This window comes from Tamandua tetradactyla, chromosome 1 (genome assembly GCF_023851605.1).
Source record: "Tamandua tetradactyla isolate mTamTet1 chromosome 1, mTamTet1.pri, whole genome shotgun sequence".
Taxonomy (NCBI): domain Eukaryota; kingdom Metazoa; phylum Chordata; class Mammalia; order Pilosa; family Myrmecophagidae; genus Tamandua; species Tamandua tetradactyla.
This window is the reverse complement of record NC_135327.1, coordinates 63,873,518-63,886,454: the sequence shown is the minus strand read 5'-3', so window position 1 is coordinate 63,886,454 and position 12,937 is coordinate 63,873,518. Positions and strand designations below refer to the sequence as shown.

At 35.9% G+C, this 12,937-nt stretch overlaps 1 protein-coding gene across 8 annotated transcripts in view; it reads left to right on the top strand.

The window, feature by feature from the left end:
• The window catches only part of LOC143648126 (uncharacterized), a 60,281-nt gene that overhangs the window by 767 nt on the left and 46,577 nt on the right, over positions 1-12,937 (top strand). The window lies entirely within an intron of this gene.

The window sequence follows — 12,937 nt, the reverse complement described above, 5'->3', positions numbered from 1 at the left end:
TGCAACTCATATTCTCCGGGGTTCTCAGGATCAGCGATTATAATCCTAAGTAATAGCTTGGTCCTCTTATATATCATATCGCTGCCTTCTCACCTCCATCGTTTCTGATGAGAAATCCACATTTAAGTTTATCAGTTTTCCCTCAAATGATGGATTGTTTTTCTCTTGCTCCTTTTAGAATTTTCTCTGTCTTTGGCCTTTGACAGTCTGATTAATAAGTGTCTTGAAGTTGATCTATTTGTTTGGAGTAAGTCGTGCTTCAGAAAACATCTCCAATAAAACAGATCCATGGGAAGGGCATCTGAATAACAGGATCCAGCAAACTTCATCTGTGCAAGATGGGCATGTGATGGAAGGGAAGAAACAGCACAGATTCAAAATGTCAAACCCCATGGCTTGAATGTGTGTATGCCCACTGGGTTCTAAGGTGTTTTCTATTCCAGAGAATCTGGATAGAGGGTATCATGCTCTCAACTCCCTTTTTACCTTGACACTGAGATACTGAAGGTATCTTTTATGAAAACTTCTTAAACTGAGGCCAAACTGTAAACTTAATTGTTTTTCAGTATACTTGAATTTTACCTATAAAATGGTGAGTGAAAGAGGACACATCGAAAAGAGTTTATATGTAATGATTCAACTCATGAAATTCATACATAAGCAAAATGCCAACACAGTTGTTTTTGAGAAACATTAGGGTAAAACTTGCCTTAATTATGTGCAAGAAGCCATTTTGTACTGCTTTGGTTTAGACTAAATAATTATAGCAGTGGTGTATTGGGAACTTCTCATTCCCTGATTTTGGGTCATTTGTCCTAGACAACAATTTTAATTACTGCTTACTAGGTAAATAATGTTTATGATGTTCCAAAACCTAGGCTTCTTGATTCCTTTACCAATAGACGTGTACATTAACAAATCATAGAGTAGTGGTGTTCCCTGAGTAATGTAAACAACCTTGGTCCTCTTAACACTGTTCTGGATCAGTGCTCTGGTCCCATGTTTTAAATCAGATGAAATCAAAGTGATTTGAAAACTGCCCTGAGAAAGACTTTACCAGTTTGAACCATGTGGCTTGTTTAATAATTTCATTCAAATTGTGTCTGAACTTCCCCAGAGGTGTATTCCCAAGTATAAGAGATGATGTTGGCAATGATAAAATATATCATTGTTCAACTAATAAGTAGTCAAGGATAACGATGCTGTTGTCTAAAACAAGCTTAGTTAATGAATCTAATGTTTGTTGCTGTGTAGCTATAGCTCTAGCAGTAAATTTAGCAAGTTCTTCTATTGTGATTGATAGATGTCTAACTGTATTTCATGATTACCTAAGTCAAGTAACAGCAATCTACCAAAAGAGGCAAACCCAGAATCATGAACACCCTGGGTAATTCCCATTTTTTTCTGAGATGTAGATTGAGGGGCATAGTCCAATGAGAAGTTCCAGATTGATTATAAACTGCTCAGGGGTCAGGGAGAAGACTTAAGTGTTTGTTGCCCAGACATTTACCAGCTATTAAGACATTAATGCCCAGACAAATACTTTATCAAAATCTCCTCAAATAAAAAGATAGCCTGGCAGAACAATGTAATTCCAGCCAAGGTGATGCTTTTTATAGACCTGTTACTACAAATCCTATCATTTGTCGTTAGTAATCAATAGTCTGTGATATTGGGAATACATATAAGGAGTTGGTGAAAAATTATTTGTGTTGTGAATCTTTCTCATGTTCAGAATCTTAAATCTGAAAGTGAACATGCATTTTTAATGTAACTTGTAGTTCATGAAGGTATGTGCACAATTACAGCAAGGTCTCCAAGCTCCTCTGTGATATTTTTATAATTCCCTAGGCTAGTTGCATCCATAATGACGTTACACATCCAAGAAAGGTTATAGCAGAGTAAAGAGGACTTTGGGTCCGATATTGATGTGTGATATGAAACATGATGCAGCTTAATCTAAATAGGCTTAAGCATTTGGGACAGGAAAGAAATTTGTTTATGGACTAAAGAATGGGGTCCCATGCTGTGTGCATAGATCAGGTTTTATAGCAACAAATTTAATATACTGTGAGGTTCCCTCCCTTTGATATGGCCTGGGAGAAGCAGACAATGGTGTTGCTTTTCTAGGCCAGTCCAAGGGCAAAGCATAGGGATGGATTTTATGCATTTAAAATTATTAGTAAGATAGACACCATGCAAGGACTTGAGCCATCGTTTTGTGAATAAGTAATCTAGTCTGTGACATGCTTTACTTCACTTTCTGGCTAGTTTGATTATTGTTCCCCATTTAAAACAAGTCTGGGACTCTATTAGAGCCTTTTCTGGTTTAAATATGTGGACTCTTGGTTTAAAATTCTATAAATTAATTGCAATATCAGAAGTTCCTGTCAATTGGTAGGTTTCCTTTTAATGAGGCTCTTGGACTGTATTTTGTTGGTGTCATTTCCAGTAGTCCCAATCTCCTGGTTCTGGGTTATGATTAATGTATTATCTGTATGCAAATCAGAAAAGATGTCCTTTCCCTGTTGGAGATAATCTTTGGCATAATGCATTAAGGATTCCAAGTTGGATCCCTTCATGATACGGCAATGAGTGATCTATGTCAATTTTATTCAAAGAGCGATAGGCCTGCCAGTAACAATTACATGTAGGGAGAGTTTGTGTTTTACTGAGGGAATGCTGTGAATAATCATGGTCAAAGATAATGTTTGGGACCAGGGAAAGCCAGTTTCTTGTTAATTTAGCCAGTTTTACTTTAAGCCTATAATTTCAGCTGTTTTAGTAGAGGCTTTTTCCACATGAAAATCTGCAACAGCATTTTATTCTTAATATTCAGTCTCAGTTCCTTTTGTATGAGCTTGTTTTTTAAATATGACAACTATAGATGTGAGTAAAGTGGCAGAAAGACATCTATATTTGTCTGTTTTGAATCAGAGTACCAGAGAAAGTGAGAAACCATCTTTGTTTCCATAGCATGCTAAGATCATGGGTTGCACCAGAAGCATATGTTATAGTGTAGATGTTAACAAATTTTCATTCAGACAGAAAGCAGGCTAGGATAAGAGCATAGAGGTCCTTTTGTCAAGCAGTTGTAGTTGTAGAAGTTGTAGAAGACTACCTCATTCTTTTAGTTCATAGTGAGTAATAATAGAATAATCTACTTGGAATTTACTGTCAAAATTTATATCATAAGAAGCAATAACAAATACAGTGACACCTGGAATGGTTAAAGGAGTATGTATGGAGTCGTTTGTGAAGTTACCAATTTACAGTCATGATGTTCTACCTCATCATATTAAAGGGTTAATTAAGAACACTGCAGCAGCCTCTCTCTGGAGTTTGTCCAGACCCTTTATCATTGCCGCCATCTTCACAGCCTGCCATGCGGATTATGGACTTTTCCATTCCCATGGTTGCCTGAGACACCTTCATAAGTCTTGTTTTTACAGATGTCTCCTGTTGGTTCTGTTTCTCTGGGGAACCCTGCCTAACACAAGCAGGGAGATAAAGATATTTATTTCACGGATTTTAAGTAGTTTAGGGGAAAAAGGAAAAGGATTTCTTATATCTGGAAAGTAGAATATAAAACATCAGCATGAATCCAAACAAAAGTATAATATTTCTTTATCAGTTAATTAATCCTTGTTTCACTTGATCCTAGTGGTTTCAATTTCATAAACCCATCAGTTTCTTCACTAGAATGCTGGAACTCTTCTATCAGTTCAGTGGTATCCTTTCAAATTTACTTAAGTAATGCCATTAGAAGGCTGAACCTCAGAGAATTTGACATAGTCCTTTTAATATGTCTTTGAGTAACTCTGTTGTTGACGATGAAGCACACTGCCCTGTAGCTCATTGCGAATGTTTTCAGGGAAGCATTAGGATAAAAATATTACAGGACAAAAGTCTTAAAATTGCCACGGTAAGCTTCCTGTTTTACAAATGATCTAATAAGTCCATTAAACATTTTTTTAAAAATAACTGGACTTATGAACAATAATACTATTGTCCAGTATCAGGCACATGAGTACATGGACATCTTAGACAGGGAGGGTATTGAATCACCATTAAGAACTTTATATAAAACTTCTCAAATATTTATATTAATAACATATCCTATAAAGTTTTACCAACAAGGAAGGTTAGAGGATCCTTTTTAATTTGATAACAATTCCCATGCAACTGATACAATAGTAAATAAACCTAACAAGTTTTAGCACTTCCACAATTATTCAATAAATGTATTTATGAAAATATCATATACAAAAAGATCTATCTTTAAAGAGCTTATGGACCCAGCACACAAATCCTTCATAAAATAAGATGAGGGAAAACCTCAAAAAATTGAAATAGGGATTATTCAAAATTTCGAAAGGAAATAAAACCATAAAATAGTGAAAGACAGAAAATACAATCTAGAAACTGAAAATTAACAAGGGAAACACCTCTAAATTTGACATAAATTTTTATAATGTGCTTATGAAATAAAAACCAATAGTTGAATACATTACAAAGTTGCCAGAATCACAAAGCTAAACCAATATTCCCAGAAAAATTATTGGTCTTATGCTGTGAAAAATATTTATATTAAATAGTATAAGTAATTTAATTATGGTTACTCTTTACCATAAGAAATTAAAATAAGTACAATAAAACATCATTTCAGGAAAGACAGAAGGGTGTTAACAGAAAGAAACAAAAAACAAATCATTTAAAAATAAGAAAAAGTAAAATAAATTTCTGAGATCCACATCAATGAATTAATTCAAAGGTATGAATATTGTACAAAGGATTTGTAATATCTGGGTATAGGGTAAACTGCTATTGCATGCTATGGGCTATGTTTAACAGGAGAACATCAACAGTGCCACAGCAATACCAGGGGCAAATAATGGGGGACAAGAATTAAGACAAGGTTGGGATTTTCTATTTGGTGAGGGTGTTTATCAGTTAATTTTCTCTTGGGAACAATGAAATTGTCTAAAATTGAGAGTGTTGATGGACTGTTGACTTTGGCCATTATACATGATGCCCAATGAATGGAGGTTGTTGAAGGATACACTGATTAAGGAATAGAACAGTGAACACTGGTGTATACATATGATCAAATATTGTGCTGCAACAAAAGTGAATAAAGTTGTGAAGCATACAACGTTGTGAATGAACCTATGATACATTTTGTGAGGCAAAATAAGCCAGAAACAATGGAGCAAATATTCTATGGTCTCATTTAGATAACACTTATAAAAAACTTGCGGCCTAGATTGTAAGCTCTTATAGCAGTCACATTTAGTCCAGAGTGTTAATTGTTATTTCTAGATTTTGAGAGGCTGTGCTGTATGCATATAGCCTGTTGTTCAGAGATAAGAACAAAGCTGATCAGATCAGTGTTAAGGTAATTCAGAATACAGGAGTAAAGAACATTGTTTGTATTTTACAACTTCACCTACTCTGTGAGACCGAAGGAAGAGACATTTATTTTTTCCAGAACTTAAGTTTTCTGTAGTACTTAATCTAACTCAACCTGTCTGGATAGATCGTTTAGACAACCCATACACATGAAGCCCAGAATGGAAATGAGGGCCTAATAATCCTGTTTAGCTTAATGTAATGCCTGCATACATCCCAGAGTATATTAAGCAGATAATCAAAAGTATTGGCAAAGTCCCTTGAGGGATGGGAGAAAAAATACAGAATATTAAACTTTACCACCAGGGAAACCTCGGATACTGCGTCAAATGTTAGGGACTCCCAAGTCAATAGGCCAAGCCTTTGATCTTGAGGCTTGCTCTTATGAAGCTTACTTATGTAGTTGAGAAGCTTAGCCTACCTATTGTTATTCCTAAGAGTTAATTCTAAAGGACCTCTTTTGTTGCTCAGATGTGGTCTCTCTAAGCCCGAGTCTGCAAGGAAAATCATTATCCTCCCATGTCAAAATATAGAAATAACATTTACTGCTCTGGGCTAAATGTGACAGCTCTTAAGAACTTACAATTTAGGGCCCAGTTCTCTTATAGATATTTTCTAAAAGAGACCATACAATTTTTGTTCTTTGGTTTCTGGCTTATTTTGCACCAGATAATGTCCCCCAAGGTTCATTCCTCATTGCATGCCTCACAACTTCATTCTTTTCTGTAACCATACAATATTCCATCATATATATATATATATATATATACACACACCACAGTTCACCATTCTACTTCTCAGTTGATGTATCTTTCAGCCACCTCCATCCATTGGGCATCATGTATAAAGTCCAAATTGAGCAATCCATTCCTCACATTATCTCATTTAGTTGTACAATCATCAATAGTCTCAATTTTAGACAATATTCATTGCTCATAAGAAAGAAATAACTGATAAACACACTGTGTGCTGGTTTAAAACCATTGTGTACCCCAGAAAAGCCATTCTCTTTAATCTTCATTCAATATTGCTGAGTGGGAGCTTTTTGATTAAGTTGTTTCCATGAAAATTCAACCCACCCAATTGTGGCTAGGACCTTTGATTAGATGGTTTCCATAGAACAGTTTTCTACTGATTCAAGTCTAGGTCACTTCTTGGAGCCCTTCAAGAGAGAAGCATTTTGGAAAGAAGTGACAGAACCCACAGTGCCAGAGAGCTTTGAAAATACAGAAGGATAATGTCCCTGGGGAAGCCATTTGAAGATGCCAGTAGGGAAAGCTAGCAGATGTTGCCATATGCATTCCCAACTGTGTCCCAGACTTATTGACCTTTCTTGAGCCAAGGTATTTTTCTCTGGATACCTTAGTTGGGACATTTTTATAGCCTTAGAACTGTAAACTTCTAAGTAATAAATTCCCTTTATGAAAGCTGTTTCATTTCCGGTATATAGCTTTCTGGCAACATTAGCAAATTAAAACACACTGTCACCAAATAGAAAGTCCAAACCTCCACTCAACTCTTCCCCCTCCTCCCCCATTGTGTGTCCCTGGTATTGCTGAGGTACTGATGATGTCTTCCTAGTATAGCATGCAAGAGTAGTTATCCCCCTATACCTTTGTACAGATTCATACCTTTGAAGTTGTTCGTACAAGAATTTATATTTGTAGTGTTAGTTGATGAGATGCATGGCTGTATACAACCCCTTTCAATCATGTTTAAGTTCAATATGACAATATTGCTTATGAACCCACTGAAGAACTGCCTTCACGTCTATCTATTCCCCTACATTTAAGTTCAACCTCATTAGCTAACTGTCCACCCATCTCTAGCTTCTGCTTATCTTTATGTCCCCTATATTCTGTTTTATAAAGCTCTGAATTTACCTTTATCAAGGTCATAATAGCAAAATCATACAGTATCTATCTTTTTGTCTCTGGATTATTTCACTCAGCATAATTTCCTCAAGATTCATCCATGTTCTCATGTGCTCCAGGACATCATTTCATCTTTTACTGCTGCAATATATTCCACCATATGTATATACCACATTTTGTTTATACACTCATCTATTGATGGGCACTTGGATTGTTTCCATTTTCTGGCAGTTAGGAATAATGCTACAGTGAACATCAGTGGGAAAATTTGTTTTTGTCACTGCTTTGAGCTCTTCTGGGTGTATACCAAGTAGTGGTATCACTGGGTCATAAGGCAACTTGGTATTTAGTTTTCTAAGGAATGGCCAAACTATCTCCCATAGCGACTGTACCACTGTACTTTCTCAGCAGCAGTATATAAGTATTCCAGTTTCGCCACATCCTCTCCAATATTTGTGGTTTGCTGTTTATTTAAATAGCAGCCTTTCAAATAAGTGTGAGGTGATAACTCATTTTGGTCTTGATCTTCATTTCCCTTACAACTAATGAAAATAAGCACCTCGTCATGTGCTTTTTAGCCATTTGCATTTGCTCTTCAGAAAAATGTCTATGTATACCTTTATTCCATTTTATAATTGGGTATTCTTTTGTTGTTGAGTTGTATGATTTCTTTATACAGGATATCAAACCTTTATCTAATATGTGATTTCCAAATATTTTCTCCCTTTGAGTTAGGTGCCTTTTCACCTTTTTTGACAAAGTCCTTTGAGACACAGAGCACTTAATTTTTTTTTAACATGGTATAATTGTAAAATACAAGATATACAAAGCAGAAAAAGAAAAAAGCAATAATACTAAACACACACTTCATCAAGTTGTTAGAGAACAGATTTCAGAGTTTGTTATTGTTTACCATCCCACCATCTCAGATTTTTTGTTCTAGCTGCTCCAAGACACTGGGGACTGGAAGGAAGATTAATATAGTGATTCAGCAAACTCATTTGTTAAATCCTATTTTCTCTGTTATACTTCCTCCTTTGATCCTTCTCTCAATCATTAGGGATCTTTAGGCAGTGCCCACTTTGACTTTTTCATGTTGAGAAGGAGTATCAACAACAAAAGATAGGGAGATGTAATTAATTGATAATCTTGGACAGGCTTTTGTCCTCTCTGAGTTTCAGAATTTATCTGACCCACCTAGGAACCCTCTGGGAATTACATGTTCCTGGACAGCAAATCGAGTACATGATAACTTTATAAAGACTCAGTTTGAACTCTAGGTGTTTTCTTGTTTTTAAATATTTTTATTAATAAATCTTCACACACATACAGTCCACTCACAGTAAACAATCAGTCACTCACAGTATCATGACAGTTGTCTGTTCATCACCATGATCATTCTTAGAACATTTACAACATCCCAGAAGTAAAAAAAAGAAAAAACAAAAAATTCATACATCGCATACCCCTTACACATCCATCTCATTGACCACTAGTTTGTCAGTCTAGCCACATTTTTTCACCCCTCATCCCCCATTATTTATTTATTTTTCCTTAATTTTTTACTCATCTGTCCATATCCTGGATAAAAAGAGCATCAGACACAAGGTTTTCACAATTGCAGGATAACAGTGTAAAAGCTATGTAGTTATACATTTTCTTCAAGACTCAAGGCTACTGAAACACAATTCAGCAGTTTCAGGTGCTTTCCTCTAGCCACTCCAATGTACCATAAATTAAAAAGGGATATCTATATAGTGTGTAAGGATAACATCTTGACTCTGTTTGAAATCTCCCAACCACTGAAACTTTATTTTGTCTAATTTCTGTCTTCCCCCTTTTGATCAAGAAGGCTTTCTCAATCCCGTGATGCCAGGTCCTGGCTCATCCTAGGGGTCCTGTTCCACATTGCCAGGGAGATTTATACCTGTTGGAGTCATGTCCCATGTAGGTGGGTGGGGAGTGAGTTCACTGCTGAGTTGCCTTAGAGAGAAAGGCCACATCTGAGCAACAAAATAGATTCTCTGCAAGTGACTCTGGCATAATTATAAGTAGGCTTAGCATGTCCTTTGCAGGAATAATTTTCATAGGGTTGAACCCCAAGATCAAGAGCTCGGCCTGTTGAAGTGGTTATCCTGACTGCCTGCGAGAATATCAGTTCCCCAGATGGAGAAGTTTACTATATCCTCTTTTCTCCCCAGGTCCCCAAGGGGACTTTGCAAATACTTTTTAATTCTCTGCCCAAGTTACTCTAGAATATATCAAGGCCCCACACGAATCTGTACAAACCAACAAGATCTCACGCTATATCCAAGATTCCATGTAATTATGGTGTTCAAATAAACTAACAATAGAGGGTCCATTATATAATACACTACCCCAAATATAAATTTTGTACCAAATGAACATCTCTCCCTTTGGTCTCACACAAAAGTTGAAATTTTAAAGTATGGACCATATCGTCTTTGACCCTGTATTCTGAGTTACCTTAGTCCTGTCCAGATGTGCTTCATTCATATGTCTAGTTGAAGTCTGATTACTTTTTCAACTTTTTTTTTCTTTATTAGTTCCTCTGTGGTGTAATGCTGACTTTAATAGCTTCAGAGCTCTAACTCTCCATCTCTAGTGTCACACATAAATAGCAGAAGTTTCAAGAAATAACTGGGTTATACACAAATAGCTCAGTATCTCAGAATTTAGAAAGAACAGGTGCAATTCTAGAATAGGTGTGATGGCTGAAAAAGCTGACAATCCAGGACCCTTTACAATAGGCCCCCCCCACCTAATATCCTATGTTCAACTTCAATTCTCCTAGTTTTTATATTGTACATAGTCCATATGAGAGAGGCATGATAGTATTTGTCTTTTTGTTTTTGACATTTCATTCAACATGTTGTCATCAGGCTTCATTCACCTAGTTGCATGCCTCACAACTTCATTCTCTCTCAGTAGTCCATTGTCTGTATACACCACAGTTCCACCGTCATTTCCTCAGTCGTTCTACCCATAGGCCACCTCCAGCGATTGCAGATCACGAGCACTGTTGTCATAAACAGCAGTGTGCAAGTGTCATTCATTTCCACGCTCTCAGTTCCTCTTAACACTTGTTTCTCTCTGTTCATTTTAAAAGAGATTTATTCACATCATACAGTCCAACCTAAGTAGCCAAGCCTTTGCCACCATAATCTAAGTGAATTCATTTCCTTTTCTTTGTAATCTAAGTGAATTAATTTCCTTTTCTTCTGCAAAGAATCCATACCCTTCCCCCCATATCCCCTGCCTGTTAACATTAAGTTTTGGCATAAATGCCTTTCAGTGGAAGCATATTAGAATGTTAATGTTGACTACAGACCCTAGCTTATATTGATTATACTTTTCCCCTATTTGTTATCCCATTTTCAACACCTTGCAATGCTAACGTTTATTTGTTCTCCCCCATGCAAAAACGTTTTTATGTCTGTACGTTTAATCACTGTCATTGTTCACTCTAGACATTCCTAAGTTATACCATCTCAGTCTTTATCCTCTATCTTTCGTTCTGGTTTCATATATGCCCCCAGCCCTTCTCTCTCAACCATACTCATATTCACCTTCATTCAGTGTACTTACATTATTGTGCTGCCATCAGCTAGTTCTGTGCTATCAATTTCTGAATTTTTACATTCAGTCCTGTTGCACATTCAGTATTCCTTCAGCACCTAATGCCCAATCTCTACCCTCTTTCTACCTGTAGGAAGATTTTTGATGACTGATTGAATCTCTCTACTTTTGATTAATTTGTTGAGATCTTCTATTCTTTTTTTTTTAGGTTGAAGTGTCCAAATTATTAACCAGAGGCAGGAGCCAGTAAATTATTAGATGTCACCTTGTTTCGCTTTCAGATATTTGGCCTTTGATGATGATACCAGACTGTTATCTGAAAAGCAAAAAAAAAAAAGAAAGAAAGAAAGAAAAGAAAAGCAATTAACCGTGGTTCCATAGAGATGATCAAATGCTAAGAACAGGCCCAGGATCAAGCTGACAAGGCAAAGGGAACTTGAATCAGAATAGAGGAAGCTTCCTCTCGACCTCTTTTTGTTTTGTTTTTAATTTTTAAAAGAAAATATGACAAAGAAACAAACATTCTTAGCATATGATCATTCTGTTCCACATCTATAATCAGTAATTCACGATATCATCACATAGTTGCATATTCATCATCATGATCATTTCTTAGAACATTTGCATCAATTCAGAAAAAGAAAGAAAAAGACAACAGAAGAAAATTCATACATACCATACCCCTTACCCCTCCCCTTCTTTTTTTAATTAATTTTTTAGGATGCATAACCACATACAAACACAAACATTCTTATATCATTCTGTTCTAGTTATATAATCAATAACTCACACTATCATCACATAGTTGTGTATTCATCATCATGATCATTTCTTAGAATATCTGCATCAATTCAGAAAAAGCAATACAAAGAAGACAGAAAAAAATTCATACATACCATACCCCTTCCCCTCCCTTTCTATTTCTTCTTAAGTAAGTGTAGCTTGTTCATGTGTTTCTAGGAATTTGTCTGTTTCATCTAAGTTGTCTACGCATTGGTGTATGGTTGTTCATAGTATCTTCTTATGTTTTTTTCTTCACTGTCCATGGTAATGACCCTCCCTCATTTCTGATTTTATTTCCATCCTTTCTCTCTCTCTCTCTCTCTCATCAGCCTTGCTACTGGTCCATCAATTTTGTTGATTTTCTCAAAAAGCAAACATTTAGTTTAATTGATTCTTTCTATTGTACTTTTGTTCTCTCATTCATTTAACTCTGCTTTAATCTTTGTTATTCCTCTTCTATTTACTTTGGGGTTAGTCTGCTGTTCTTTCTCTAGTTCCTCCAGTGAGCAGATATGTCCTCAATATTTGTTCTCTTTTAATATAGGCATTTAGGCATTTATGGCAATAAATTTACTTCTCAGCACTGCCTTTGCCACAATCTATGAGTTTTGATACATTTTATTCTCATTTTCGTTGGTTGCCAGAGAGGTACAAGTTTCTCCTTTGACCCACTGATTGTTTGAGTGCATTATTTAATCTCCATATATTTGTGAAACTTTTTGTTAATTGGTGGTCATTGATTTCCAGCTTCATTTCCTTGTGATCAGAGAAAGAACGTTGTATCATTTCAATGTTTTTAAATTTATAAAAATCTGTTTTATGTCCTAGCATATGCTTTATCCTGGAGAATGTTCCATGAGCACTAGGGAAGAATGTGTATCTTGGTGTTTTGGGGTGTAACAACCTATATGTGTCTTGTTAGGTCTAGTTCATTTCTCCCATTAAGTTCTCTGTTTCTTTGTTCATCCTCTGTCTGGTTCTATTTATAGAGGAAGGTGGCTTAATGAAGTCTCCTACTGTTGTTGAAATTTCTATCTTTCCCTTCAGATTTGCCAGTGTTTGCCGCATGTACTTTGGAACTTCTTGATTGGGAGCATAACCATTTATGATTGTTATTTATTCTTGGTTAATTGTCCCTTTTGTTAATTTATAGTGTCATTCTTTGTCTTTCATGATGTCTTTACATTTATTCTATTTTGTTTGATAATAGTAGAGCTATTTGTTCTAGTTTACTAGCTGTGAGAATGTGATATACCAGAAATGGAATG